Raw genomic sequence first — 26,448 nt, 5'->3', positions numbered from 1 at the left:
CCATGTGGTCACCTCCGGGGCAGGCGGGAATCGAACTCATGCTGAAGTAGCTTTAGCTTCTCAGTGCTGTGCTTTAACCCGCTGCGCCACCAGGGAGGGCCGGTATTCTGTTTTTAATTTCAGATTCTACTTGTTCATTGATAATATACAGAAGTTGACTTTTATAAATTCATGTAAAACTCTTCAACCTTGTTATAGTTGTTTATTAATTCCATTAGTATATTTTTGTCAATTTTTTTTTGCATTTTCTGTATAGATGTCCCCGCAGTCTGTAAACAAAGACAGATTCATTTCTCACAAAAAATTACCCTTTATTTATTTTTTAAAAGAAAATATTTTCCTTATTGCTTTAGTTCTAATTTCAAGTATAATGTTCAGAAGAAATAGAGGTGAGAGGAAACACCTGGGCTTTTTCCTGATTTTCATGGGAAAACTTCTAATTTTTCATCATTATGTGGGCTGTTAGGAAACTTTAGGGTTTTGTACATTGTGTAGGATGTTAGAAAGCTTTAGGGTTTTGTAGATATTCTTCACAAGTTGAGGAAATTAATGTCATTGAGAAACCTCTCACTACTGAGAGTTTTTATATGAATGGGTATTTTATTTTCATCTGCTTTTTCTGTATCGATACTGATGTGATCGTGTGAATTTCCTCCTTTCTTCTTTCATCTGATGGTTTACGTTTTAGTGTTGAACCAGCCTTGCATGCTTGGGGCAAATTCCAGTGGGGCACAGTGTATTTTTTATATATTATTGGATTTGACTTATATTTTGTTGAAGATGTTTACTTTTTGTTCATGAGATCTGCATTCTATCATTTTCTTTCCATGTCATATCTTTGTCTGATCTCAGTATTAGGGTAATTCTGGACTTTCAGAAGAGTTAGGAAATAATTCTGCTGCTTCCATCTTCTGAAAGAGATTGTAGAGAATTAGTATAATTTCTTCCTTAAATATTTCATAGCTTTCACCTGTGAATCCACCTGGACCTGGCATTTCTGTTTGGAAGTTATTAATCATTGAATCAATTTCACTCATGTTATTTCTTTCTTGTATGAGTTTCGGCAATTTGTGTCTTTTAAGAATTGGTTCATTTCATCTTGGTTATCAAATTTGTTCATAGTGTTCCTTGATTCTCTTTATATTGCTTATGGCATCTTCAATGGAAGAAGATTACTTTCACTTCTTATTAGTAAACTGTGCTTTCTCTCTTTTTTCTTAGCTTGACTACAAGCTTATTGATTTTGTTATCTTTTCAAAGAATAAACTTTGGGTTTCACTTATTTTCTTGATTATTTCCTGTTTTCAGTGTCACTGATTGTTTCTTTAATTTTTATTATTTCTATTCCTCTTTCTTTGTATTTTTTTTAAATCAGTAAACTTTACTGAAGATACTTTCATGAGTTTATTTGTTAACCAACTCTCAAATTTCTTCTTTTTTTGTTCTTAAAATTTTCAAATCATAGGATTTGAAAATTAAATAATTCATAGCATTAATTCAGTTCTTTATTTCCAAATTATGTTTATTGAGGTAAGGGGGCTTGCATCATGTATTTGTTTTTGGGATTATAGGTTTAAACTTCTACAAATGTATATTCAGGTGATGCCTATCTTTGACAGTTAACTTAGATTAATGATTTTTAGATCTTTTTTCTTTTCTTCAAATAAAAATTGTATGCATCTAAGGCAACAACATGGTATCTATAGTGAAGTGATTACTACACTCAAGCTGATTAACACATCCATACTCTGACATAGTTACCAAGTTTTTACTTTGTCTTTGGAATAAGTGCCCCAAATCACCTTTCTTGGCAAATCTCTAGGGTGTGATGTATTATCGACGCTAGTCTTGATTCTGTACTGCAGGTCTTAGCTTTACACGACCCGCATTAAGTGGATCTTTGTGCTGTTGGCAACACCTGCCTGCTCCCACCATCTCCCCACTCTGGCAACTACTTTTCTTCTCTCTCTTGTGAATTTGATTTTTTAGGATTCCACATATACGTGAGGTCATGCAGTTTTTTTTTCCATGTCTCTCTCATCATTTAATGTAATGTCCTCTAGGTTAATCCACAGGGCTGCAAATGATCTGATCCCCATTCTTGAGGCTGAGTAACATTTGGCTGTACATGTGTTTCCTCAGCCACCTGTCAACAGACCTACCCAGGTCTTCGTTCCCAGGCTGTGTGCTCAGTGCTGCCCCCAAGCTTTGCTTTTGCTGTATCTATTTTTGAAAGGAAAAGTGAAACACTTAATGATGGGATCATAATTGATCAAATGCATATCTCATGGGCTGAGAAGCAGTCACGGACATATGTTGACAACATGTCATATGGAAGATGTTAGGGTTGTCTGACTGTGTTCGTTAAAGGTTATTAAGAGCTCAGAAAGACCTGGTCAGCTATTTGTATGACTAACAGATTGGTCAGGATTATTTAGTTTTTCTCAGGACTTATTTCTAGTGTCTTCAACATTCACAGACATTGATATATCGCTATCATTGAGTGAGTAAGTAAAGTCCTGTCCTAATTATTTAAGATAAGACGAAGCACTGATCAGGGAGGGCCATGTCTAATGAGACAATGATAGATATTAGTTTGGGTTTTCACTCTTGATATTTATAGGAAGAGAATTTCCTAGTTTGCTCCCGTTTCTGATAAGGTGCATGTAATTGACCCAGTGGTGTTTTTATTGGATTGCTGGCTGCTTTACCATTGAACTTTCTTTATTAGTGAACATATGGTCAAATAAATTAAACAAATGAAACTAAACATTAAATTAACAAGTTTTTGAATGGATAAATGAAAATATAGGATCAACTTTGAATCATCATTGAGAATGGGATTAAATGCCCATCCTGTCAAAGAAAGATCCATTAAAAAATTAGTTATTCTATTTGGAGGTCCCTCAAACTGCTCAACATGGAGCTTCCCTACGACCCAGCAATCCCACTCTGAGGCATCTACCCAAAAGACACAAAAACACTGATTGAAAAAGATACCTGCACCCGCATGTTTACTGCTGCTTTATTTACAGTTGGAAAAACATGGAAGCAGCCCAAATGCCCAAAAGTAGATGACTGGATAAAAAAGATGTGGTGCATATATACAATGGAATATTACTCAGCAACCAAAAAAGAGAAACACATGTCTTTTGCAGCAACTTGGATGGAGCTGGAAAAGATCATGCTTAGTGAGATAAGCCAGAAAGAGAAAGAAAAATACCGGATGGTTTCGCTCATAGCAGGAGTATAATGGCCCAGGCAAGAAAATAACAAAAATAATGAACAACCATATACCAGAGACATTTTGCGGGGGTGGATGGGGAATGGTGTGACAAAAACAGGGGCGGAGGGAGGGAAGTGCACGGGATTATGGTGATGGCACAGGGGTGACTTGGTGATGGGAAACCCGCGGGGATTACAATTGAGATGGGAAAAAAATGTACAAAATGATGTAAAAATAAACTGTTATAAAATAAACTAAAAAAATTAGTTATTCAGTTAAAACTGTCAAAACATGAAAATATATTTAATAGACATTATTTTTATCTTTAGTGGTAGATTCAACAGTGGCTATCATATTATTTAAAAGTACAAGTAAAACATCGGACAGATGGAAAAGGACCGAGGTTCTTTTTATTGCCAGTTAACTTCTATCCAGTTTATTCTATCTCCTAACGTACAGTACCAATCTAGGTTAATTCTGCTCTTTCCTCTGCAGAATGACCATAGGACTGTGGGCTCATTCATTTTCTAAGAAAAAAAAAATCGTCACAATTAGCTCTGTGGGTAAAGAACAGAGACAAATGTAAGTAAGACTTCAAGTTCCCTTCCTGGGCTGGGAGGTTTTGTTCTGGAGTTTTTAGTGGTCCTTGACAAAAATCAGTGTCTGCATGAGAAAAAGAAATGCCCGCATGTGGACCAGTGATGGGAGTACGTCATAACTCAAACTGATATTCGGTCTAATTTGACACAACTGACATCATTTAAAAACACAGAGTGGTCATCTCACTCATGTCCAGGAACTTTCCCAAGGCAAGCGTTCCCAGCTTGGCAGCGTCCAGGCTGACCGTGCGGCCCTGCAAGGCGGTGGGACAAGCTACCACTAAAGATGTTGGCTTCCTCACCTTCTATTCAGCTGACTACACCCTGAGCACCTTCAGTAAGAAAAGCCACAGGAGGACCAGTGGCGAATGAGGCTTCGCTGGGAGACGCGGCCATTGACCACCCACACATGTTCTCTGAGGTCCATTGCCAGAGGGGATCTAGTCTGCCTGCCACTGGCAGGAAGATCTCGGTCCCGGAATTTCATGATCGTATTGATTCCTGGAGCAGGGACTAGACGAATAAATGAAGACATAGGGAAGACAAGTGCACCTGGACCGATGATGAGCACCATGGGGTATCTGAAACCGGAGTTTTGATTAAACCCATATGCCACTCTGAGGCCCGCTTTCAGGAGACACAGTTGTTCCCGCTGTGGGGATGAGCCTGTGCTCTGCTCATTTGTGCTTTTGCGTTCTTGAGCAGAATTATATTTTTATTATGTAATCAGCCCACCGTTTGAAAGTGCATCAATGAATGAATAAAAGAGGAGGAGAAATCATGCACCTTTTTTAAGGAATATAATGAGATGTGGGTTAAAATTAAAATCTGACGGAGATTAAAAATCCCAATAAATTCCTAGTCAGGGTTCCTACCCCTCTGGCAGGGGTGTATGGTCATGTCCACACCACGGTCTACAGTTTCGTTGCTGTGTTGGTGGAGGCCGTTTCACTGTTTTATGAAGGAAATGAAACACCTTACTCCTATAAACAGTCTGCTCAGTAGCCGTATAACCCAGAGCTCCATAGAGGCTGACGATGAGCATGTATTTTGCTTGTTCTATTGGGTTTATTGAGGTGCCACTGGTTTACAGTGCTGTGTATGTTTTAGGAGTAAAGTGTGTTAGCACACCACACCTCTGTCTCCCACCAGCGGGCTCCCTCCCTTGTGCATGCACGCGCCTACTCGCCCTCCCCTCTGGGGAGCCTCATTCTCGCAAGCAGATTTCAAGGGATTATTTTTGTTTGTTGTTGGCTGTTCCGTTGGTTTGTTGTTTTATATTTGACACAGAATTAAAATAATCTCATGCCTGTCTTTCTCCTTTTGACTTATTTTGCTTAGTAGATACCATCCAGTTCCATCCATGTTGTTGCAAATGGCAGGATTTAATCTTTTTCCTTTTTTACCACTGAGTAGTATTCCAGTGTGTGTACATGTACACACCACATATTCTTTATCCTCTGTTTAGCATTTGGATTGCTTCCATAGCTTGGCTACTGTAAATAGTGTCACAGTGGACTCAGGAGTGTGTGTGTCCATGTGAATTAGTGTTTCTGCCACCTTTGGATAAGTGACTAGGTCTGGAATTGCTGGACTATGTGTTAGATGTACTTTTGAGGTTTTTGAAAGAAACCTGATGAGAATGTTTACATCCAGTATTTTTAAAAGCTAATTCTTATTAAAACCATAAAAAGAAATAAATCTGTTGTGGACAATAATGAGTATGGACAAAGATTTTGCCCAGAGTTCTTGTTCAGTGTACACTAAAATTTTTGTATCATTCAGTGTATATTGAAATTTTTATATAAGACAAACAAGGTATAACTTTATATCTGAGTGTACTTTTTAAAAGTCAGCCCACCCCGGGCCAATTAGGAACACATATTTCCATGTAGAGAAGACTGATTCATCTTGTTTTCCAGCAACAACAAATACTCTGTGAAAAATTCTAGACTCTTCTGTGTTTTGAAAGGTGCACCTGGACATTTCTAAGTACAGTAATTTGGTTCCAGGTTAATGTTTATCCATTTTGAGGTTTCTTGGAAAAATGAGGACATGGTATTATTATTCCCAGAATAATAAAATAAATCAGTGACTGAAGCGCAGAAGTGCATATGGTGCGGGTGGATGAGATTGTACCATGAACAAATTTAATATGTCCAGGTTTGCACAAATAGTCCAATAAAGAGAGATGGACTCTCATTTTTCTCATGTGCTCTGCTTCCGAAGCAGCAACTTGAGCCAGCTACTTCTGTTACGGTTTTTATTTCATGTAGAGCAGTGATTCCAGTCATATTCAAGTCAGTGTATTCTAAGTAAAGAAAAGTGTGATTCTTGGGGAATGACCAGGATGTCCCGTGAAGTAGGGTTATGACTGCCCTGGGGCTCCACAGAGGTCAGCGCTGAGAAGAAACTGTATTGTCGGTGTTTTTAAATGTAAGCTTCTGCCCCTTTGTACGCCCCGTGTAACACGCTGATTGAATCTTGCACTAATTGTGAAGACCGTGGCCGTGACTTCTGGGGTGACGGAGTGTATGAGCGGCTGTAAGTGAATATCTCCACTGATTGTTTTAATAAAGTGGTTGAGTAGTCATAATCTTCAGGCCGCCCCCACTAGCCCAGATCGACGGTGGGTCACCTCGCGCACCAAAGGCCAGGTCATATATTTTCAAAGCAGGTCACTTCCTGTTTTATGCTCATTCGCTTAACGCCTTTCTTCAATGTAAAGGTCAAAGTTGTTAACTCAAGACGGGAGGGTCTTGGGGGATGACAGACAGGTGTCCGTGTTTCCAGTTGCAGGCTAGGAGGGCAGGCCTGTCGTCGGTTGTCGGTGACACCCACTCTGATCTGTGTGACATCCATCGGAAAGAACAGGTGGAAGTCAAGCGTCAGTTGGGGCTCATGAAGACTGACTTGGAAAACAGGTTCAGCTGTGAAAAATCACCAGGTTTGCCCCCTGAGCAGGGGCAGGGAGGACCTTTGGTTCTACTTAGGGCTTTTTGTTCCCAGTTGTGTGTCTTAAAGGTGATCGATTGTGTGGTTATGATGCATGAGTAGATGCATGAATACGTGAATGAGCTCAGGAAGGCGAAAGTGATCGATAGGGAGTGGGGGTGGAGGTGTCTGGGTCAACACGTCCCATCCAGCCCTCAGGTGTCTGAGGCCTGACACGGGGCGGAAACTGGCAACGTTCTCTGTAGAGAATTGTTAATCATACAAGTTAGGAAAATTCAATAAACTTGCTCCTGGGCTTCTGTGCTTCGTGTATGTGGATTATGTTCTTTACAAGTGAAGCAATGTCTGAATAAATAAAGGGTGTGTAGGTAAACGGCAGAGAGGTCTAGGCATGGAACAACGGCTCGGGGGGACAAGCGCTGTCGGGATTGACGCGATTCTCCAGTAGAACGGACAGGTTGAGCCTATTTTTTTTTTTTTTGTATGAAACACATTATTATCCATAATTGAGGATACATTTTGAGTTTTTATAATTTGCTGAGTTTTTTTTTTATTATTAAAAGCAGGGGAAGTATTTGGATTGGTCAGTAATACATTAAATAAGCATACATTATAAACCAGCTATAGATGTTTCTATAGGTGAATATTTATAATCACTATAGATCTTATTCTTGGATTAGGTGTTAGACTTATTGTGTTTATTATATTCTTATTATTTTATTTTTGTGGCAGTGAAGTAGGTCTCCATTTTTGTATCTCCTCCAGGGATTATAGATTCAAACCTCTATAAATGATTATTATTTTTAAGTAAGAATTTTAAGTAGGATTAATAAAAAGTTGTACTTTTGAGCCAAGGATTATTGCTATCTAGTTCTGCCTGATGAGCAAGCACTGGAAAATTGAAATTTAATCTCTATCTGCTTTTTCCTCTCCAGAGTGAACACGGGACAACTGATCTAATCATTTAATGCAGAATCGTTATGAGCAAGAGCAGAAAGAATAATGTAAGTAAGTCCCTTAGTTCATATGCTTTGGACAGTCTGTTCTCCAGGTGCTCTCTGGAGAATTTATAAGTAACCATTGAACCACACTGTTTTGGATGTGCGTCCTATGTCCTTGAATTAACGAAATACTCCAATGGAGTATGGACAGTGATGGTGGGGTGCTCAATACCCCAAGTATTGCATTTAATCAAGTCACAGGTCATTTGGAAAGAGGATAGGAATGGTTTTACTTATGCTCTGAACAGTTTAAAATTATTCTTTATTTTCTAGCACATTTTAATTAAGCGCTCCAAGAGGGCTAGAGTTGGCCGATAACACCTGGGGCACGCAGGGGTGACAGAAGGGGTGATTTCATTACTTTTCATTGAACCACTGTTGACATGTCGGTGAATTAAGTAGAGTGGGCCATGCAGGCAGTGCGGCTGCATGTGGCTTGGTCCAAAGCCGGGGTGCTGTGCATTCCCAGGGGCCTACCCCCACAGCTAAGAGTTGACATGGGGTTTGTGCACTTCATGGCATAGGAACGACAGGCCAGAATCGTGTTTCTGGGGTCTGGTGTTTCTACCTCCACACTGTGAGCCCGAACGTGGAGCAAGGGGCGAGTGTCATGGGGTTGCTGAAACAAGGATTCTGATGAGCCCCACCCCACCTCTGAGGACCATGCCAGAGACCCCTGATTATTCTTTTTGTGGGAAAGTGGTCCACAGGACCTTTTTCTTGGGTTTTTGTAACTTGGGGTAGGAATTGCATAAAAATAATAAAATTAGCTACAAGTAGGAGAATAGGTGAGCAAAGGAAGATTGAGAAATTTCGCATTTTGCTCTTAAGACAGGTGATGAAACACAGACCATGATTCAATCAATGTGGAGATCTTAGTGCCAGTCACTTAGTTAACTGGGTCCCGCTGGGGTAGCTGAGGTGCTTACAGCTGTGGTAAGGCACCCTGGGCCATGCTTCCATGAGCATCCATGTTTCTGCTTTGTGCTGAGGCCAAGGAAATGCGTGCAGATGCATCACTGATTGAGAAGCTGAGGTTGAGAGGGAGTGCACAGAGCAATGGTGTGATCATTTTATACGAGAGAGCTTTGCAGTGTTATGTGAGCAAATAAGCACTAAAGAGACCTGTTTGCCATTGGTGTGGGTCATGATATAAAGGCCAGTGCAGACATTCTCAGGGCACTGCTCAGAGATGGGACTCAATTGAAGTGAGTGGATGTTTATTTTTCACAAATCAGTTTCTCTAAAATGGCAGTGAACGCTGCATCACCGGGAAACATGCATTTGGGCATACATACCATGATCGCCACATTTTACTGTATAGCTGTCCCTGGGCACACAGCTCTGGCTTTCCGGTGTAGCTGGACACTTGGGAGTCAAAGCCAATACCGTGTTGTGAGCCAAGGTTCCTGCAATTGAAAAAAAAAAAAGGAAAAAACAATAGAAGTTTCAGTTATTGTACAAATTTTTTAGAATTCTCCAAAAAATGAAGAAGTGGTCTCATTAGCTCACAAGTCATTCAATCAACGAGTTTGTGAATTAGTAAATATACACAGTAGTTAGCTGTGCACCATTGGCAAGATTTGCTGTGGATTGACCACCCTGGACCATCGTCTGCAGTCATATTTCCACACAAAAGATGGCCTTGGCATGGCCTGACGTGGATACCAAGACACGTGGCGATTCCTCCTGCTGGCTGCTAGCTTCAGTAGCTTTCATTCCATTATTTCAACTGAAAACGGTACAGATTAATCAGTAGAAAGTAGAGCTCTCTCTTAATGATGAGAGTAGGATTTGACTGATTGATGATGGCAAAGCTATGTTTCATTGGAGATACTAAATGGAGTCTGAGTGGCTTTTTCCTTCTCAGAATGGACAGTACCAGATTTTGTTATTATTTCGTGGTGAAGATCTGGCCTTTTTCTTCTTCATGTAGAGAGACAAGAGATCACCATAAGTGATCATCAAAATCCGGTTGTTCGGGGGTTGGTCTGGGCAGTCGTGACTCATTCTAGACATAACCAGTTGAAGCCATCATTCACGTGGTCAATCCATTCATCCTGACTGAGCTCTTTAAGACAATAAGATCAAGTATATGTCAGTCATTCTGGGAACATTTTAATATCCCACTAACTTTTATACCACAGTGGACTTAAACATTGTCTTCAGTTATTGTTCTAGACTATGAGTTCATTGAGGGGAGGATAAAGAAAATGGGAAATGCTACTTTTCATTGGTTGTGCTACAACATGGTAGTTCGTTGTACCGTCTTCAAACTATGGGTGTTCAAGGAAAGTGGTTCAAGTGTGAACCGATGACTAACAGGAACTGATATGTTGCAAGGAAATGGAGTCATTCATATTTGCAATGCTCGGTTGCATTGTATGAAAAGAGCTAGCTTTGTGAGAAGTGAAATTTCAGATATACCCTCCAGAATCTGGCTCTTATTTTCCTAAGTGTTATGCATGGATTGAATTATTAGGGTGAGTCAAGGAATAAGCTCGAAGCAATCTATCAAGCGAGGCCCAGAACAGTAAGTCTGGCTCCGTGATGGGTGCGTGGGGGGCATCTGAATGAAATGCATTGATCAGATCCCGTCTGAGGCCCATTGAATCTATGAGAAGTTAGTTAGTTGCTTGTAGAAGAAGTTAGAACTGTTCACAGGTTAGATCCTTGATCTCTTGTTCTCAATGTGCGTTGTATTAGGATGAGCCACCAATGCATGAAGGAAGTGTAAGTGGTCAGGAAGGCGATGCCTACCCTATGGTGGAAGGACCCCAAGGGTAAGACTGCTCTCACTGCGTTTGTGAAATTCTGAGTGCAGACATGTTTCTAAGTCTGACTTTCATTTGGGAAGATAGCAATAGGTCAACGTGAACTTTAGTGTTGAGCTGGGTAGGTGGTGAGTTCAGGTTGCTTGCCCCCTTGTGAGAAGAAACAAATATTTATGTAATTGCTTCATAAATACTCAATATAATAAATACATTAAATGATAATATAACAAATCACGATGAACAAATAAAATTTTAGTAAATGAGAAGTGAACCAAAAAATAAAATGCAAATGATTGAGTTTGGAGCAGATCTTATGAATACTGAAAATGTTGAGTAGGTTAATTACGAATCCTCATGTTAAATGATTTTTATCCAAATAGAAAAATGTAAGAGAATTTTATGAGTGGCCTTTTAAAGGGATTAGTGACTGGGTAGCTGTTAGTGTCACTAAACATTCACGAGCAGTTTTCAGGGTTCACTAGTGCTTGTGCTATTAAGTTGAGTAAAAGCTGACTGAACACCTCAGCCATGATTGAAAGGCGTGCTGTGGAGCGTGTGGGCCAGGGCAAAAGTGTGCCATCCTGTGCTACCCTTCAGTAGCGACTTCAGTAAAACAGATCCAGACCTTCTTCCTTAAGAAGGATCATGTAGCCCCAGTCTACAACCACACCTTGGCATTAACACTTAGCTCAAGTTAATGGGGCCTAAAAAGTTCAATTCTTCACTAGTGCGAATCACACTTTCTGTCCTGTCCGGTCAGCACCATGTCGGGTCATGCTGGTGAGAGAGTTTCCACTTCTGCATTCAGGTCTATGAACTTAGTGTCAGGCCAGCAAGTCACATGGACAATTATTTAGTTTTGGGTAGCAGAAGGCTCTACTATTTAGTGTTTTGTTTAGGAAAAAATGAGATAATGAAATGATCTCCAGAGCATTAAATCCACAAATAAATTAATTCATCAATAAATACTTGTAATAAAGTACAGTGTAGTATTGACCAGATTCTGCTGTAAAGTAAGAGTTTAAATTCATCCTACTTTGTAAAAGGTTTCCTTATTGAAAAGCTGTCTGGCTTTATTGCTGCTTGGCAAGTGTATCTAGCAGGTATTATTAATAGCTGTAGATCTTCTGTTGGTTCAATTAAAAGGTCTTCATTATCTTAGTCCTTCTGAACATTGAGCGGTCAGGTGAATTGATAATGAAAATGCACACAAACCAATGTTTATGGCTCTGGTAACAGGACATCTACTTAAAAGTCTAAATGTATACTTTTCTTTTTTTTTAAATCTACCTTTACTTCTTGAATGAAGACATGCCAGTGGGCAGTCATTGTCCAGCCTTGGCTCTTGAGGACCGTAACTGTTACTTCCGTCCAGAAGAAACAACGTAAGTAGTGTCTCGTCTTGGTTAGTTTGGCTGGTTCATGTATTGTCACTGAAGTAGTTCAGTAGCGCCCCCGACTAGCTCCATCCCAAAAATAAACCCAGGAACACCAAGTATTCTGTTTTAAAGCACGAGCTTAACTTCATCCTATTTTGTGGAAGGTTTCCTTATTGAAAAGCTGTCTGGCTTTATTGCTGTTTGACAGGGGATCTAGCAGACATTAATAATAGCTGTAGGTTTCTTCTGTTGGTTCAATTAAAAGGTCTGGGCCAATAATGAGAAAGAGCTGTGTGTCAAGGAACAGAAGTAACTTGCTTCACCAAAACTGAGGGTCCCTTTTAAGTAAGATGGAAGGCATTCAGTTACTCTTCAGAAGTAGTTGCTTCTCTGTTATTTCTCCACCGTAGGTCACTTCAGTGGTCCCATATTGGTTTTTAGAAGAAGGTAGAACATACAACTGGGGTTTGAACGTAGGATGCCATTTTGATTTGTTTGTTCATTATGCCATGTTTGAAATCCATGAGCTAATTGAACATGGCCTAATGACGAACCCGTTTTGGGTAGAAAGTAAAGTTTATTCTGAGATCTGTCTATTCCAAAAGTTCTGTGAAAATGAGTTTAAAGGCAAATTATGGTTAAATCAAGGCTCCTATTTTTGGGAGTTTATGATTCATGAGAAAATGAAGGCTCACAGTTAAGGAGAAATAGTCGAGACCGGACCGATGATGAGATTGGAGGGTGTCTGAATCAAAAATCTTGATTAATGCCATCTTTAACTCTGAGGTCCTTTACTTAAGATTGGTCTCCCTTTTCAAACTCTATGGACATCAACTATTAGCCAAAGCTCAGAACATGCTAGGTATTTTTATCATTGGTATACACACTGAGAGATAAGTTCAAGTGCTCATTTTATCATTTGAAATTAATAGTTGAGTCAAGAAATAAAAAGGGCTACTGTTCTAGGCACAATGGAAAATAGGACCCAGTTAACTTTATGATTCACTCAGTACTGCACAAACTATGTCCTTTAAATCAGTCTAGTTGCCGGTTGTTCTTTGTTTTGAATTCTGCATTTGCCTCCACAGAATGAAGGCCATCACTGATTGAATCCATCTCTGCTGGTGAAGATCGTGGAGTTACCTTCGTAGGTAAGGAGCCGAATGGCCAAAGTAAATAATTTTGAAAAGATCTTGTCACTTGGGGTTGGCTGTCTCCTTACCAGTCACTAGATTACATTACATGCTACTCATCATATAGACCAATGAGGTGGATAAGTTATGAAACAGACGAGAGCTGACCCGACTCAGTGCAGTTGTGGTTAAAAAGGAAGCGGAAACCATCTTATTCCTCTCAGAGCTGATGAATAACCATCTTACTTCTATACTGCATTACACCGCTTGCTTCACTGAAATACTTCTCCATGAACCAAACCTTAGGCTGCCCTGTCCCAGTGATGACCCCTGCCCACTGGTGCCGACTTCATTGTTAACTCTTCATTATAATGAAATGCATAATGGTACTTATGGAATTCACTGATACTTAGAGATCATTGCTTATCTCATGATAGATAATGAATAATTAATAAAAATAAAGAATTACAGTTCGTGAGTTTAAGTTCAGGTCCTCGCTGGACATGTCCCTACAGTAGTCACCGTGTCCACGTGTGGCAGTAACCCTTCCTGCGGTCAGCAGCGTGCCAGTGGACAGCCCCTTGCCAAGAGGGAGCGCTGCTGTGTTCCGGGGGGGGGGGCGGCTAGGATGCCGGGTGGTCACTGACCCTAATCCATTGAAGGCCACTGCCCAGTCTGGCCAGTTGAGGAGAGTCCAGGTATATGGCGAAGGAGTCTTGGGCACATCTCGGCAGAACCAACGTGCTGCTTGGTCCTTTGGCTTTGGAGACGGATCCAACTCCAACTCGCAGCGGGTCCCTGAGCGTGCCAATGAGCAGATATAGAGAGAAGAGAGAGACGCTTCGTCTGGATCGATGATGAGTACCCTGGGGTGTCTGAAATCAAGGATTTTGATTAAACCCTGTAACTCTGAGGTCCGTCACACAAGAATTCCTGTCTGCTCCCTCACTGGAAACTGAGCTTACTGCAGAGTTGAAAATATTCGGGAGTTTGTTCTCGGCTTCTGAGTATTGAGTTTTGTGTTATTTTCAGTAAGTCAACGCATGAATAAAGAAAGAAATGTATAAATGAACGAAGACAAGATAGGTCACTCCTGGCCCCGACATGAGAGTATGTAACGTAATATAGGTAATCTGAAAATCGCTATTAATACATTTCTGAAGCACTAAGTTCCAGTAAAATAAATTGATTAAAGTTGACCCTTTTGGTTAAAGAGCATTAAGATAAATGAATATAGGCGCCTGTGTTGTTTTTCTGGGTTTGACGGTTGGTTTTTTGTTTTGTTAAGCAAAGGGCAAAACATTTTCTTAAATTAAATTATTGATTAAATAACTACGTAATTGAGAGGGTTTACAGATGAACCTCTGCTGAGAACATGTCATATGACCAGTTACGATTAACGTGATGATCTCCACTTTCAAAAAATTTGTTATTGAAGTAAAATTGCATTATTCACTGTTTTCTAATAAAAAATGAGAACAAATTATCTCTTCATCTGTGCCTCATTAACATCTGGACAGGCATTAACATTGTCCTGTTTCTGAGGAATCATGAATAGCCAATAACATTATTGTAAACGTGTAAAAGAATAACTTAATATGAATTGTGATTTGAAAGAAGGCAAAACAGTGCAATTAATCCTGGTCAGCACAGCTGTTCTCCAGATAAAGAAAACAGGCCTGGGGGTCCCTCCATTTTGGGGATGGAGAATGTATTTAGGAAGGATTTTTCTTTCTGACTTGGTGCAATAACTTTTAAAAATGAAAGACAGATAACTCTGTGTGTAACTGTCTCTCTATATAAAAGTAGGACAAATGTGGCTAGTTGAAGAAAATGTGCTGATTTCAGGCTGCACATTAACCTAATTCTTTCCCAGCAAGATGCACTTAGAAAAATCTAGACCTCACCTAGGCAGGGAGCATGTAAACAGACATGTGGAACCGCCATAGTTCTCGCTGTGTTCTGTATTTATTACACCAGTTTAATTGAACACTTCAATCAAACAATCAATCAATTGGGCAATTGAGATGCCACTCAAAATTTTAATATACAGCAGGCACCGAGGTCTTCCTAATAAGATGTTATTGACTTGAACACGATTTAAAAAATTTGAACCTGCTGCTCTGATCTATTGTTTATATTCGCTTTGACTTCGCAGAACGGATGCACATTGATTCAATTAAGGAGTGTAGAAACTTCTGTAAGTAACAAAGTAATTGCTTCTGGGTTGGTGGTTTGTCATGGGTGTTAGCTCTGTTACTGGAACAGAGTAAATGACTACATACACAAATAAAATGAAGGAAGGTGCCATGTAGGTCAATTCAGCACATCTGTGGTCAATTATGGAGAAAAACAAGGCCATTTTATTCGTTTTCACACTTAATTATTCAATTAATTAACTTATTAATGTAAAATGTGATATTCAATTTTAATTTTGGTCACAGTTGATTTAAACTTCGCTCTATAAGGTCACAGTTTAGTCACATTCAAGGAGTAAAGTGGAGTTAAATGAAGTGTGCATCGTTTAATCTATCTAGGAAATAATGCAACCCGTTCTTGAAAGAGGCGTCTGCAGCCCTGAAGTCCACCAGTGAGAAATCTAGTCCACCCCTCCTGGAAATGACCCTAATGTTAGGTGTATTTAAAGATCATGCACTGTTACGATGAATACTTGGCTTTAATTTCAGTTTTCTGGCATGTACTCATGCTAGAAGCAGAAACAAATACAGAAATCAATAATTATGAAGGGTGAAGCATTGATAGACTGTGTGAGGTAAGGAAGGGGATTTTACAACATTAATTTTTATATATTTATTTTATTTATGCACACAAGAACTGAGGCACAGGCCAGAGGTGCAGGGGGTGAGAGGAGTCACCCCAGACAGTGGGGAGCAGAACAGGCGGATGTACTGAAGCCCACTGCTAAGGAGCAGGGGAGGCAGGAGGGGTCTGCAGAACTGTGTGGGTCACACCCTGGCCGGGGATCGAACTCAGGCTGCAGTGGCTGGCTTGATAGCACGGACGCTTAACCCCTGTACCACTGGAGATGCCCCAAACCGATAATGTTAATTAAAATCACTGAAGGCTGTTAAGAAATAAATGCATGTTACCTCTGTGCCAGGAGCTTCTAGATAATCGTAATTGTTATAGATCAGAGTTATGGATGAAGAGGTTCATTTTGTTAAGAGAAAAATAGGTAAATATTAAGAAAAGTTAATAATGATTGAGGAAAGCAGAATGGATTGAAGAGAATGTCTTAAGTTTACAAATCACCACCTCGCTTTACAGTCAGCGGAGGGGACACGCCTGAGCTGATTTCAGCTCCCCGCCAGGGGATCTGTGGGCTCTCACTGTCCTGCCAGGGCACCGTGTGAGCAATAGCTGCAGCTCCTCTTTTAGTTTATCTCTAAAAAAGCGTTGCCCATGTTTTAAAAAGATGTGTTTCATAGAAGCAGATAAGCCACCTTTGACCCAGTGGTCTGTGGGCTGTTATATGAGGCGGGCCGTTCCCAGGAGATGTGCCGTGTGGCAGATGGTGCACAGGTTGATGTAGGGCTATCTGAGATCCTTGCTCTTGTTGAAATTCATGCTGCTCATTGTCTTATTACAGTGACTTGGTAAATCAATTAATAAATGTTGATGACAGGGAGGGAGAAGGTCACCTTTTGGGTCAAGGCGGTGACTGGTGCCAAGTGAGTCCTGGGTCACGAACGACACGTCGGGAACGCTGAGCTCCAGAGAAAAGAAAACCTTGTCTGTGTCTTCTGTGCGAAAGGGCCTCGGGCGCTGCCGGGGTACATGGACTGTGTTCATGGCTTGTTCAGAGGTCCTGATTCTCTTGTTGTAAGTGGACATAGGAAATACAGGCAGAATCGAGGCGCAAACATGGTGCCATTGAGTAAGAGGGCCGTTGTCCAATTATGAAAATGCCTGGCGAAGCCAGAGGACCTCTGAGTAGAGGTAAAAAAAACAGCTGGCTGATTAAGAGAGATGTGGTTCCAGGCTTCACTTCTTGACTAGTGGTTATGTAAAGAGTGTAAATAACAACCACTGTGTCTGTGCTGGCTCAGTTCACTTTCTGAAGTGAACTAGTAGCAAAGGTTACCTCTCAGGAATGAATATCTAAACGGTCACCTTACTGAGAGGTGAGACACGACAGTGAGCGAAGTTGACGTCCATTTCCCCTGTCTCCTGACTCGGACTCCTCAGCACAGGCCTTCCCCACGCTGACCCGAGCACCTTCCTTGTGTCCAAGCGATTCTCTAGACTGGAGCCCAAAGTGAGCAATAACTGTAGTTCTTTTCTTGTTTTCGGTGCTTTGCTTGAACATTAACCATAGTATTAAAGATAATTAAATATAGTGTAAAAGGGCCGTGTGGCCATAATAAATAGGGTTGATATTAGACACATTTGCTGAACAGTGGAGATGAGGAATGAAATGCTTTCAGCAGGCCTGGGTGTGGACACAGGTGCAGCGCTCCTGGGGGGATTGTTTTCAGTTCACACATACTTCAGAGCTGTTGATTTCTCAGTCACTGAGTCAGGGAGGAACGGACAGGTGTGTGCGGAAGCGTCTCGCTTGGGCCAGTCATGATGCCGAGGCGCATAATGGTGGCTGATGAGTACTCCGTGTGGGAGCTCTGAGGTCCAATGGAGTCAGAAGTCTAGTCCGTGTTTTGGAAATGACTGAGCTGCAAGATGTTAGTAAAATTCAAAGAACTTGGTATTTGTTGTGTTCGTGGGTTTTGATCCTACTAGCATAGAAAAAAAAGTCAACCCACAGTTAGGAAGAAGGGACAGTTGTAAATTGTGAACGTTAGTACCCAGCGGCTGTGTAAGCTGAATGCAGGAGGCTGGGCCTCTGCTGTGTACCCCGCAGCCCGGGCCGTTCTGCGTGGCTTGGCGCCTGCGTCTGACCGGCGTGTTGAAACCAACGAGTGATCGCCGCTGGTCTTGTTTGAGTGTTGTTAAAGAATAGGTCCAGTCTATTTGAAACGTGCGAAGTTCATCGGTGAACACCGGCTATGATGTGAGCACACACGTAGAATTTATAGGACGTTGTGCGGTGATTCACGCCGTGTGAAATCTTGGGCAGTCACAAAGCAGCGCGAACACGTGAGGCCCCCGAGGGAGGAAGGTTGTTCCGGACTCTGGTTCTGATTGTTGCTTGTAGTTCAGAGGTTTGTTTCGTTATTGTCAGAGAACAAGTGATTTACTTCATAAAGAAGTACAGATGAAGCATAGCTGCGATGACAGCGGACTTGCGCGCGTCCGCACCACTAACAGTGCGCTCTGGAGCTCCAAGCTCCAGCCCAGAAGGAAATCTAGTCTCTCCCCTCTCCTGGAAATGACCTGTGGACAGATGTCACTAGTATCCAAAGGCCTTGCTCTTTTTATTTTGGATTCAGGAAATTGGCATCTTTACTATAGTAGATCAGTGATGGAACCATTAAATAAATATGTGAACCAGTACGAATTGGTAGAGCACTGTACCGTTGGGCAATTATGAATATGTATGTATATATATTCTTAATATTAATTATCACTAATGTAAATTATAGAAACTGATTCTATTACTAAATAACTGATTTGAGCATTTTCCCTTTTTTGTTCTTTTTTTTACCTCTTTTTTGAAATATTTATACAGACACTTATAATAGTCACCTTTATTGTTTCTTGTCAGAGCAACTTGTTCATTTTGTTGAGATTATATGTGATAAAAGTTAGTGATTATCTAAATGACTGAATAAATGAGCTCATGAAGAGCAAGGTTCAATGGGGATGGGTCCACCTTTTCTGAATGCATCTTCTTTGCTCTCTGCTCCTCAGACTGGACGCGCTGGAGCTGACTTCACATCAAAGTCCCCCTCAGTCACAGGATGTCTGGTTGACTCGGCTTTGGGGCATAGAAGGCCATGTGAGTTACTCTTGAGCACACAGTGACTTGGAAAGTATGAAATGCAATCCAAGAAAGTCAACCAAGCTTCATCTGTAAATATGGACTTGATATGTAGCTCTGTATTGATTAATCCTTAAGTGAATCTTCAAGGGTGATGAGTGAGAGACAGCGATTTTGTATAGCCAATGTTTCTCTAGACAGACTGGGACAACTCAGGGCCTCTGTGGCCTTGTGCTTCCCAGGTCCCTAATGTATTATGAGCAGATACAGTGGTGAGAATGGAAGAAAAACGTGGATGCCTGGGTCGTGGTGACTGCTGGTGAAGCGTGAGTCCCGGTGGTGACGGTGTCTGAACTCTGAGGTTCAGAATAAAAAGAAACCTGGTTTATTGCTTCTGTCGGAAATGATTTTGATTGAAGATTTTATAAGGATATCGTCTGGGCTCTTTGTATGCATGAATTGTGATTTTATTATAATAAAGAAAATGAAGAATCAAGGTACATATTAAATTAGTAAAGGTGAAGAGGGTGAACTAGGTAGGAAGTTCACCTACGATGCCCAGTTATGAGAAAAATGACTTGAGCAAAAAGCTAACATTAATGACTGTTGAACCACTGCAGCAGTTTAGAAGTAAACCACTCATGGGGGTTACCTCCGGCTATGGATATGATAGATAATGTGAATAACTACTGAGAGTCTTCTGATTCAGTGGGAAGTTTGCTTTGTTTCTGGTCAGAAAAAGTAGAATTCATAACTTAGTAGTCAAGTAGAATTCTTGGCTTAGTAGTTCTAAGTCAAGATATAGTGCCATCATTGAGTAAGGAAGTTTAAACCGCAGGGTGAGTGGAGAAACTCTCACGATGATGTGGTCCTCTGTTTTGTTCCATGCCTTAAAGAATGGACACATTCAAGTGACATACTTTCGTGCCATGTTCCTCGATCTCGCTATTTGCCTGTATGTGTGGAAACAATGTGAGTTATAGTCAATGCTCTCATCTTAAACCTAGTGTGGCTTTCTGGTAGGGTATTGTTGGGGTATTGTTAAATAGGGATTAAGTATAAGAAAAAAGACCATTCGCTCTCCAGTGATTAAGCTGGAAATGGATGAAGCACTGTGTTGATCGATCTGTCTTTGCAGTAGGGAGGACGATTCATCAATGAGACATATTCAATTAGCTAGTGACCCTAAAAAGTGGCTAGAAGTCTCAGTGGATCTCGTGAATCTTAGCTATTTATTAAGTTACTATTATTGAATCAATGGTTAATGTGGAAACCAGTGTGTGTGAGGAGGAAGAGAAAGTCACGCCTGGACCAGTGATGACCGCTGTGGCAAACGAGTCTTCTACGATGATTGCTATGTGTCTGGAAGTCTGAGGTCCAACTCAAAAGTAACCTACTCTGGTTCCTCTCTTGCAAGCGAGACTTCAGATAGGTGCTAGGAATGTTCTTGTGAAGTTGGAGTCAAGGGCTTCTGTATTATTGTGGATCCATACTAGAACTAACTTTTAAACAAGTAAATATGTAAAAAAGAACCTGAGTCTGTATAATCTGTGAATATATGAGGCCAGGAATACTATTAATCCAGCCTGAAGAAACCACTGCATGTTAAGAAATGCAGTGGTATTACCTCTTTACTAAGGGTTACGTTATTATATTGAATTCATACATTTATATATGTGCATAAATGCTGCAAATTAATAAGTACCAGTAAGACTGAGGTGATGAAGTGAGGACGATGGGACCTGTGTACAGAAGATCTCAGTGTTTAAAGCTCTGTGCTCTGCTCACCTCCTCAGAACGGGCCCCCTAGGATGCCTCCGGCGTCTCCTGTGTTCGTGTGGTCTGTGGTTCCCTCTTGTGTATTGAGCGTAGAAGCTAATGTGAGTAATCACTTGTGTCTTTGAGAGCTTTTTAAGCCTTTACTGTGCCCCACCATGAATGAGAAATATGGCATGGGTACAAAGTACCCATACTTCTAATACTATTAACTATACTTTTAATACTATTAGCGTTGATGGTAATTAGTGAGATACATCAACGTGGCAGGTGATACAAAAGGTTGACATGGAATATTTATTGCTCTGTTCTTGGGGCTTTGTGAATCATACAATTAAAAAATAATCATTAGTGAATTAGTGTATTCATCAGCGAAGTTAGGTGCCGGGAGATGACAAGCAAGTGACCCCTTCATGGACTGGTGATGACAATTGAGAGTGTTGAGTCGCTCGTGATGTACCTTATATGTCTGAAACGCTTAGGTCCAATAAAAAATGCAAAGAGTCAATTTGATTTGACATAGTATTAAAGACTAAGGAAAATAAGAGCATTTTCTCTGTTTTTACATTTTGAATTACAATAGAAAATGGTGCAAAGAATCGATGAGTAAATAGCACGGAGCTCTGGCGTGTAGGCTGTAGCATCCCCACTCCTAATGTATGTGGCGTGGCACCAGAAGCTCAATTGAAAATATGAAGTTCATTACGAAATGTAAATTGTTTAAGTGTTTTACCTCTTTGGCAGAGAGTGATGTAGATAATAAATCAGTCAGAATTCTTATTCTGTCTTAGTGCCAGCTTTGATTTGTTGGTTTTCTGAAGAGAAAAATAAGAACACGACTTCAGTTTCTGCTGTTCCTCAAGGGTGGTCTAAAAGTGCTGGGCCTTGAGGCCCAGGGAAGGATCTCGGTCCTGTTATGGCCTGCTCTGTCTTGTGTTCACCAGAAGGGATGTACTTGAGCTGACACAGGCCTGTGTGAGAGCGCCTTGGACGCCACGTGTCTGAGAGCTTGGGGACCGCAGTGAGGAATAGGTTCTTCTCTTATTTACATGGTTTGTAAAGGATAGGAAGTGTAGTGTTGACAGAGTATGAGGTGGATTGATGGGCAGCATTGTGTTGATGAATCTACATTTGCCACAGTGTGGATAGTTCAGGAAAGAGGTGAATGACTCCACAGAGAGGTGTGAGGGATATTTAATGACCTTGACTTGAGACTTTTGACACATAGATATTTATTTTACTACCATTAAGGACTTTATAAATTGGTTAAAAAACAAAATGGAACACATAGGTGAGAATGAGCAGAAGTGTCCCAGCGATGACCACTGGCGCCTTGAGAGTCACGTGCAGTGGGGAGCTCACAGGAAGTGCAGCCACTCCTCCCGGAAGCCTCCTATGACGCATGTCAGGGCCACACAAGGACCTACTCTGATTCTTTATGTTCATGGACTTGTATAAGTACCATTATAAATGCAGCCATGACAAAGTAAGTGAACACATACTTGAAAACAGATGGAGAGGATTTAATATTCATTGCTGTCAGCACCTGGGAAGATGTTTGTCTTCTCCTTTTAGAGAAATGCAAATCAAAGCACCATTAAGCGATGACATCACAGCCGCGAGAGTGATGGCAGCTCTGAGGACCAGCAACAGCAAATGCCCCAGTCTTGCCTCTTCTTTGCTTTGTGCTTTGCAGAGAAGACACCTGCGCCGGTCCCCACCCCCACCACGTCAGGCAACATGATGCCCCTGCGGTCAGAAGCATCATTCCCAGCGTGAGTGACCGTCAAGGGTCTAGTCTCGGTTGGGTGGTTGTTTAGGGTGTGACTGTCATATATAAGTAGGAAATAGAAGACAACTGACCAGCTGACTGATCTTCCTTTACCACAAGGAAGATGATTAATCAAAGACATATATTCAGTCAGGTGAAATGATTCTAACGATAAATGACAGGGATACCGAGGCTCTTGTTTAGAACTTTTGTGTTAGAGCTTTATAGCTACTCGTTTTGCTCTGGCTAGAGAATCAGTGAATTATCACGTCAGCCAGTGGAACTGAGGTGAGCAGTGACCTATAACCGAGAATGACCGCGCCTGGGCCAGTGATGACCGCTGTGGCAAAGAGTCTTCTACGATGATTGCTATGTGTCTGGAAGTCTGAGGTCCATCTCAAAAATAACCTACTCTAATGTGTTCTTCTGTTGTAAATGCCCCTCTGGCTGGATATTAGAAACAGCGTGCTTGTAAGTGTGGACTCAAGAATTTCTATATTATTAACATAAATGGGTCCGTACTAGAACTTACAAACAAATATGTAAAAAAGAGCCTGAGGCCCTATAAACTGTGGCAATATGTGACAAGGCCAGAAATGCTATAAACAGAAACTGAAGAAGCCTGAGCATGTTAGGAAATGTGAAGTTATTATGCCACCTCTTCTTCTAAGGATCCTGTCACTGTATTTTTGTTTACATGTTTGTATTCATCATGAAAAGAATTACACCTGTGAGTAAATTCACCAGGGAAATCAAAGACCGATTTAGAGAAGATCTCAATTGTTAAGTTATCTGCTCTGTTCTGTACTCCTCAGAGTGGACTCACTCCAGGTCACTACAGCATCCTTCCTGGTCGCAAACTGTGACTGGATCCAAGTATTGGCGCCCTAGAGACCAATGTGAGTGATAGTCAAAGTTTGTCTAAGCACTAGTGTTCTTTTAAAAGGTTGAAGGCCAGTGGTAATTCAGTGATAATATCAGATTATTGCTATTGACTAGCACATAGATGAAAAAAGTAATAATTAATAACGAAACATATTGATAATAAAGATTCCATCAGCTGATGAAGCTCCTCTTGGGTTTCTGTAGATAGTAAAATCTTAGCAGTGATTGTTAGTAATGCATCGATAAATAGTTGATATAGACAGGATTGAAGGAGAGGGGGACCAGATTGGATCGATGATGAGCCCTGGTGGCGTACGAGTCGGAATCGATGACTACGTGTGTGAATCTGAGGTCCAACACAGATGAAATCTAGCCCACTGTCCTTTTGGAAGTTATGTGCTGGACTGAGGTCTGGAGGGATAGACTAGGGCATCAGGGATACACTCGGACCTTCTCTTTCTCCTTTTAAATTGGATCAGTGGTTGATAAGCAAACATACAAAGAAAGATGAGGCAGTGTCCAGCAATCAACATTATTGATAGTACTGTAGCAAGAGAAGTAGTTCGTGCATCTTGAAAGCCTACTACCAGCAAGGACGTGATAGCGGCGTGTTGCTCATTGGCTAAGAGCTTATGCGCTGGTCATACCGTGATGGGTGACTTGCATGTTCTGTACCAGCGGCAACACAGTGGTAGGTTGCTTACTTAGGAGAACTTAGTTAACATTTCCCCATGGTGATAATTCCCTAAGTGATGGGCTGAACACAAGGCAGATGTGAGGTCCAGTGGAGATTAGGGCTCAATCCTTGTTTCTGTTCTTTTTAATTCCCTTCTCCTGTGCACTCCTCACGACTGTCCTCACGTTGATCCAAGGGCGTCCTGTGGTCCAGCTTGGTGGTCATCTCTGTGTCCGGGCGTGAAGACTGGTGTGAGTACAGCCATATTCTCGCTTCCATTGCATGGTTTCGTCAAAGGGTGTTCACTGCACTGTAAAGAAAGTGAATTATTTGCATGACCACGACCCATGACCTCCAAGTACAATTAATACGATCTTTAAAATATGGTTGGTAGGGATACTTAGTAATCCATATTTTGATTATGCACGTAATTATTAATTATTACTTCATATAGAACACAGCGAGGTTGGTTAGTGAATGAGATGGGTCTGGAGCGGAGTCATTCCGCAGGCTGCATAGTGTTAGGTGCTCAGTGAAGGTGAGACGAGGCGAGTGTGTTGCCTGGGCAATACGTGTGCTCAGGCTGCTCACTGGCTGGAGCCATCGAGACTCTCTGCTGGTGGAAAGTGACTGCACGCCACTGCTGGGGAGTGGAAGTTATTTAAAAAGTTCACGGGCGTCTGTTATTATCAGTGAAATAATGCATTAATTGAAACAGAAGTTTAGGTTCTGGTAGATGTCCCAGTGGAACACCGTGGAGGGGTGTGGTGGCCCTTCTAGTGGCAGGTGTGAAAGTACATTGTAGCGTTTGAACCCCTGGAGCAGATACAAAGATTAAAAACGTAATTTAGCTTAATAAGCATAAAGAAAAATTGGGAGTTATCAATAGAAAAAAAAAGTCAGCTGGATTAAAAATAAATGAAAAAATTTAGATAATGACATTACAGTTAAATGAAGAAAAGAAGTTGAAATCTGGATCAATATCGAGGTCGGGTGATATATGAATTAGGGATAAGCCATGCTGATCTAGAGTTTCTAGTACAAGAAATATTTAGTCAGTTGCTTTTGATATAAACGACCATATAAATGTGAGTTGCAAGGGTCTAAGCCTTGGGCTTTTGAACATCACAGATATTGATTACTTATTATCAGTTCAGCGAGATAATAGCCAGTTAAGTGCGGGAGCAGTGGGTGAGTGTGCAATGTTGGTAGCAGATACAACGAAAGAAACATCGTCACAACCCATTTCTGAAGGATCCAAGCTGTGAAAGGCCCCTGGCTTTCATTCCTTAGCATAAGGGCCATAGAGAGCCACGAGATGCTTGATGTTCATGGTCTGTGTTGTTCTGGCTTGCAGTATCCTTAGTTAAGAAACAGCAAAACCATTTTAATGTAATTCAATCAACTAACTATGTAAAGAGGCTGAGCATGAACCAGTAACACAGATGTCGTGGGTGACCCGATGGCTATGCCGTGTCCCCTCCGTGGTCACCCCAGTGTGTGTGAGTCACTTTAACGCCTGCGCGCCTCAGACACGCGCCTGCACTTGCCAGCTACTCCTCAGGGAAGTTGCCAAGAAAGCAGACAACCCTGGGTCCCAAGGTCAGAAAGCACCTGGATGCACTTACTATTAATCAATGAGATTGTCGAGCTTGGGATCCAATTTACTGATTTCATCACTACGAGTTAACAAATAAATTAGTAACTTGATAAAAGGGGACAGAACACCTGGCTAGTGGTGCGGATGTGTGGAAACACGATTTGTAAGTTCCACTCGTCTTATGTCCTAAGAGAAAAATCAGCCCTTACCAGTCTGAGCAGGGCCATGGGACAGAATACAAATAACACGTCCCTCTGGCTTTCTGGGAAGTTGGATAGTTTTTATTTTGATTACAATGAATAATTTGTCAACTTATGATGAATTAAAGAGTGAGTAGAAATCAAAGCTGTTGGTAAATGATTGCACACAGCCATGAAAAGCCAAACAGTGATTGCAGATCGCTGATAAAGATGTTTTGTGCAAGTGTTTGTAGTTGAGCTCAGTACAATGAAAAAGTTTGACATTTTTCTTCCCTTTCATAGCTGCTTGTTCAGCGCTAGGTTTGCGCTCGCGGTGCGTATTTCCCCCGGGGCACCTAAGCTGGTCACGGAGCTGCTCCCTGAGGGAGAGGCCAGCTGTTTCCGGCTCACGCTTGTCTTTCCTCAAAGCTCTAATGGGTGGACGTGCCACGTGAGAGCCTCTGCAGCGGGCGTGTCCTGCTTGCTCTGGGCCAGTGGTGGTTTCCAGGTTGTTGGTTTTACTAAGAAAAACAGGGTGACTAATATGATCACCCCCTAAACGTCTTCCTGAAAGCAAAATCACGGCTCGGTGGAG

At 41.3% G+C, this 26,448-nt stretch overlaps 1 protein-coding gene across 1 annotated transcript in view; it reads left to right on the top strand.

Moving 5' to 3' along the window:
• LOC105853573 overlaps positions 1-26,448 on the top strand; it is an 86,265-nt gene that overhangs the window by 39,379 nt on the left and 20,438 nt on the right. The window contains exons 9-18 of the mRNA XM_012724377.1: positions 3,722-3,808; positions 7,716-7,784; positions 11,865-11,940; positions 13,023-13,085; positions 13,730-14,195; positions 15,226-15,267; positions 18,897-18,984; positions 22,318-22,517; positions 23,329-23,412; positions 24,271-24,325. The gene's annotated coding sequence lies outside the window, so the exon portion shown is untranslated. The remainder of the gene's footprint in view (positions 1-3,721; positions 3,809-7,715; positions 7,785-11,864; positions 11,941-13,022; positions 13,086-13,729; positions 14,196-15,225; positions 15,268-18,896; positions 18,985-22,317; positions 22,518-23,328; positions 23,413-24,270; positions 24,326-26,448) is intronic.

Source organism: Condylura cristata, unplaced genomic scaffold (assembly GCF_000260355.1).
Source record: "Condylura cristata isolate star-nosed mole 26May11 unplaced genomic scaffold, ConCri1.0 scaffold00013, whole genome shotgun sequence".
In the NCBI taxonomy this organism is placed as follows: domain Eukaryota; kingdom Metazoa; phylum Chordata; class Mammalia; order Eulipotyphla; family Talpidae; genus Condylura; species Condylura cristata.
The sequence above is the reverse complement of the archived record's forward strand: the minus strand, read 5'-3'. Positions and strand labels throughout refer to the sequence as shown.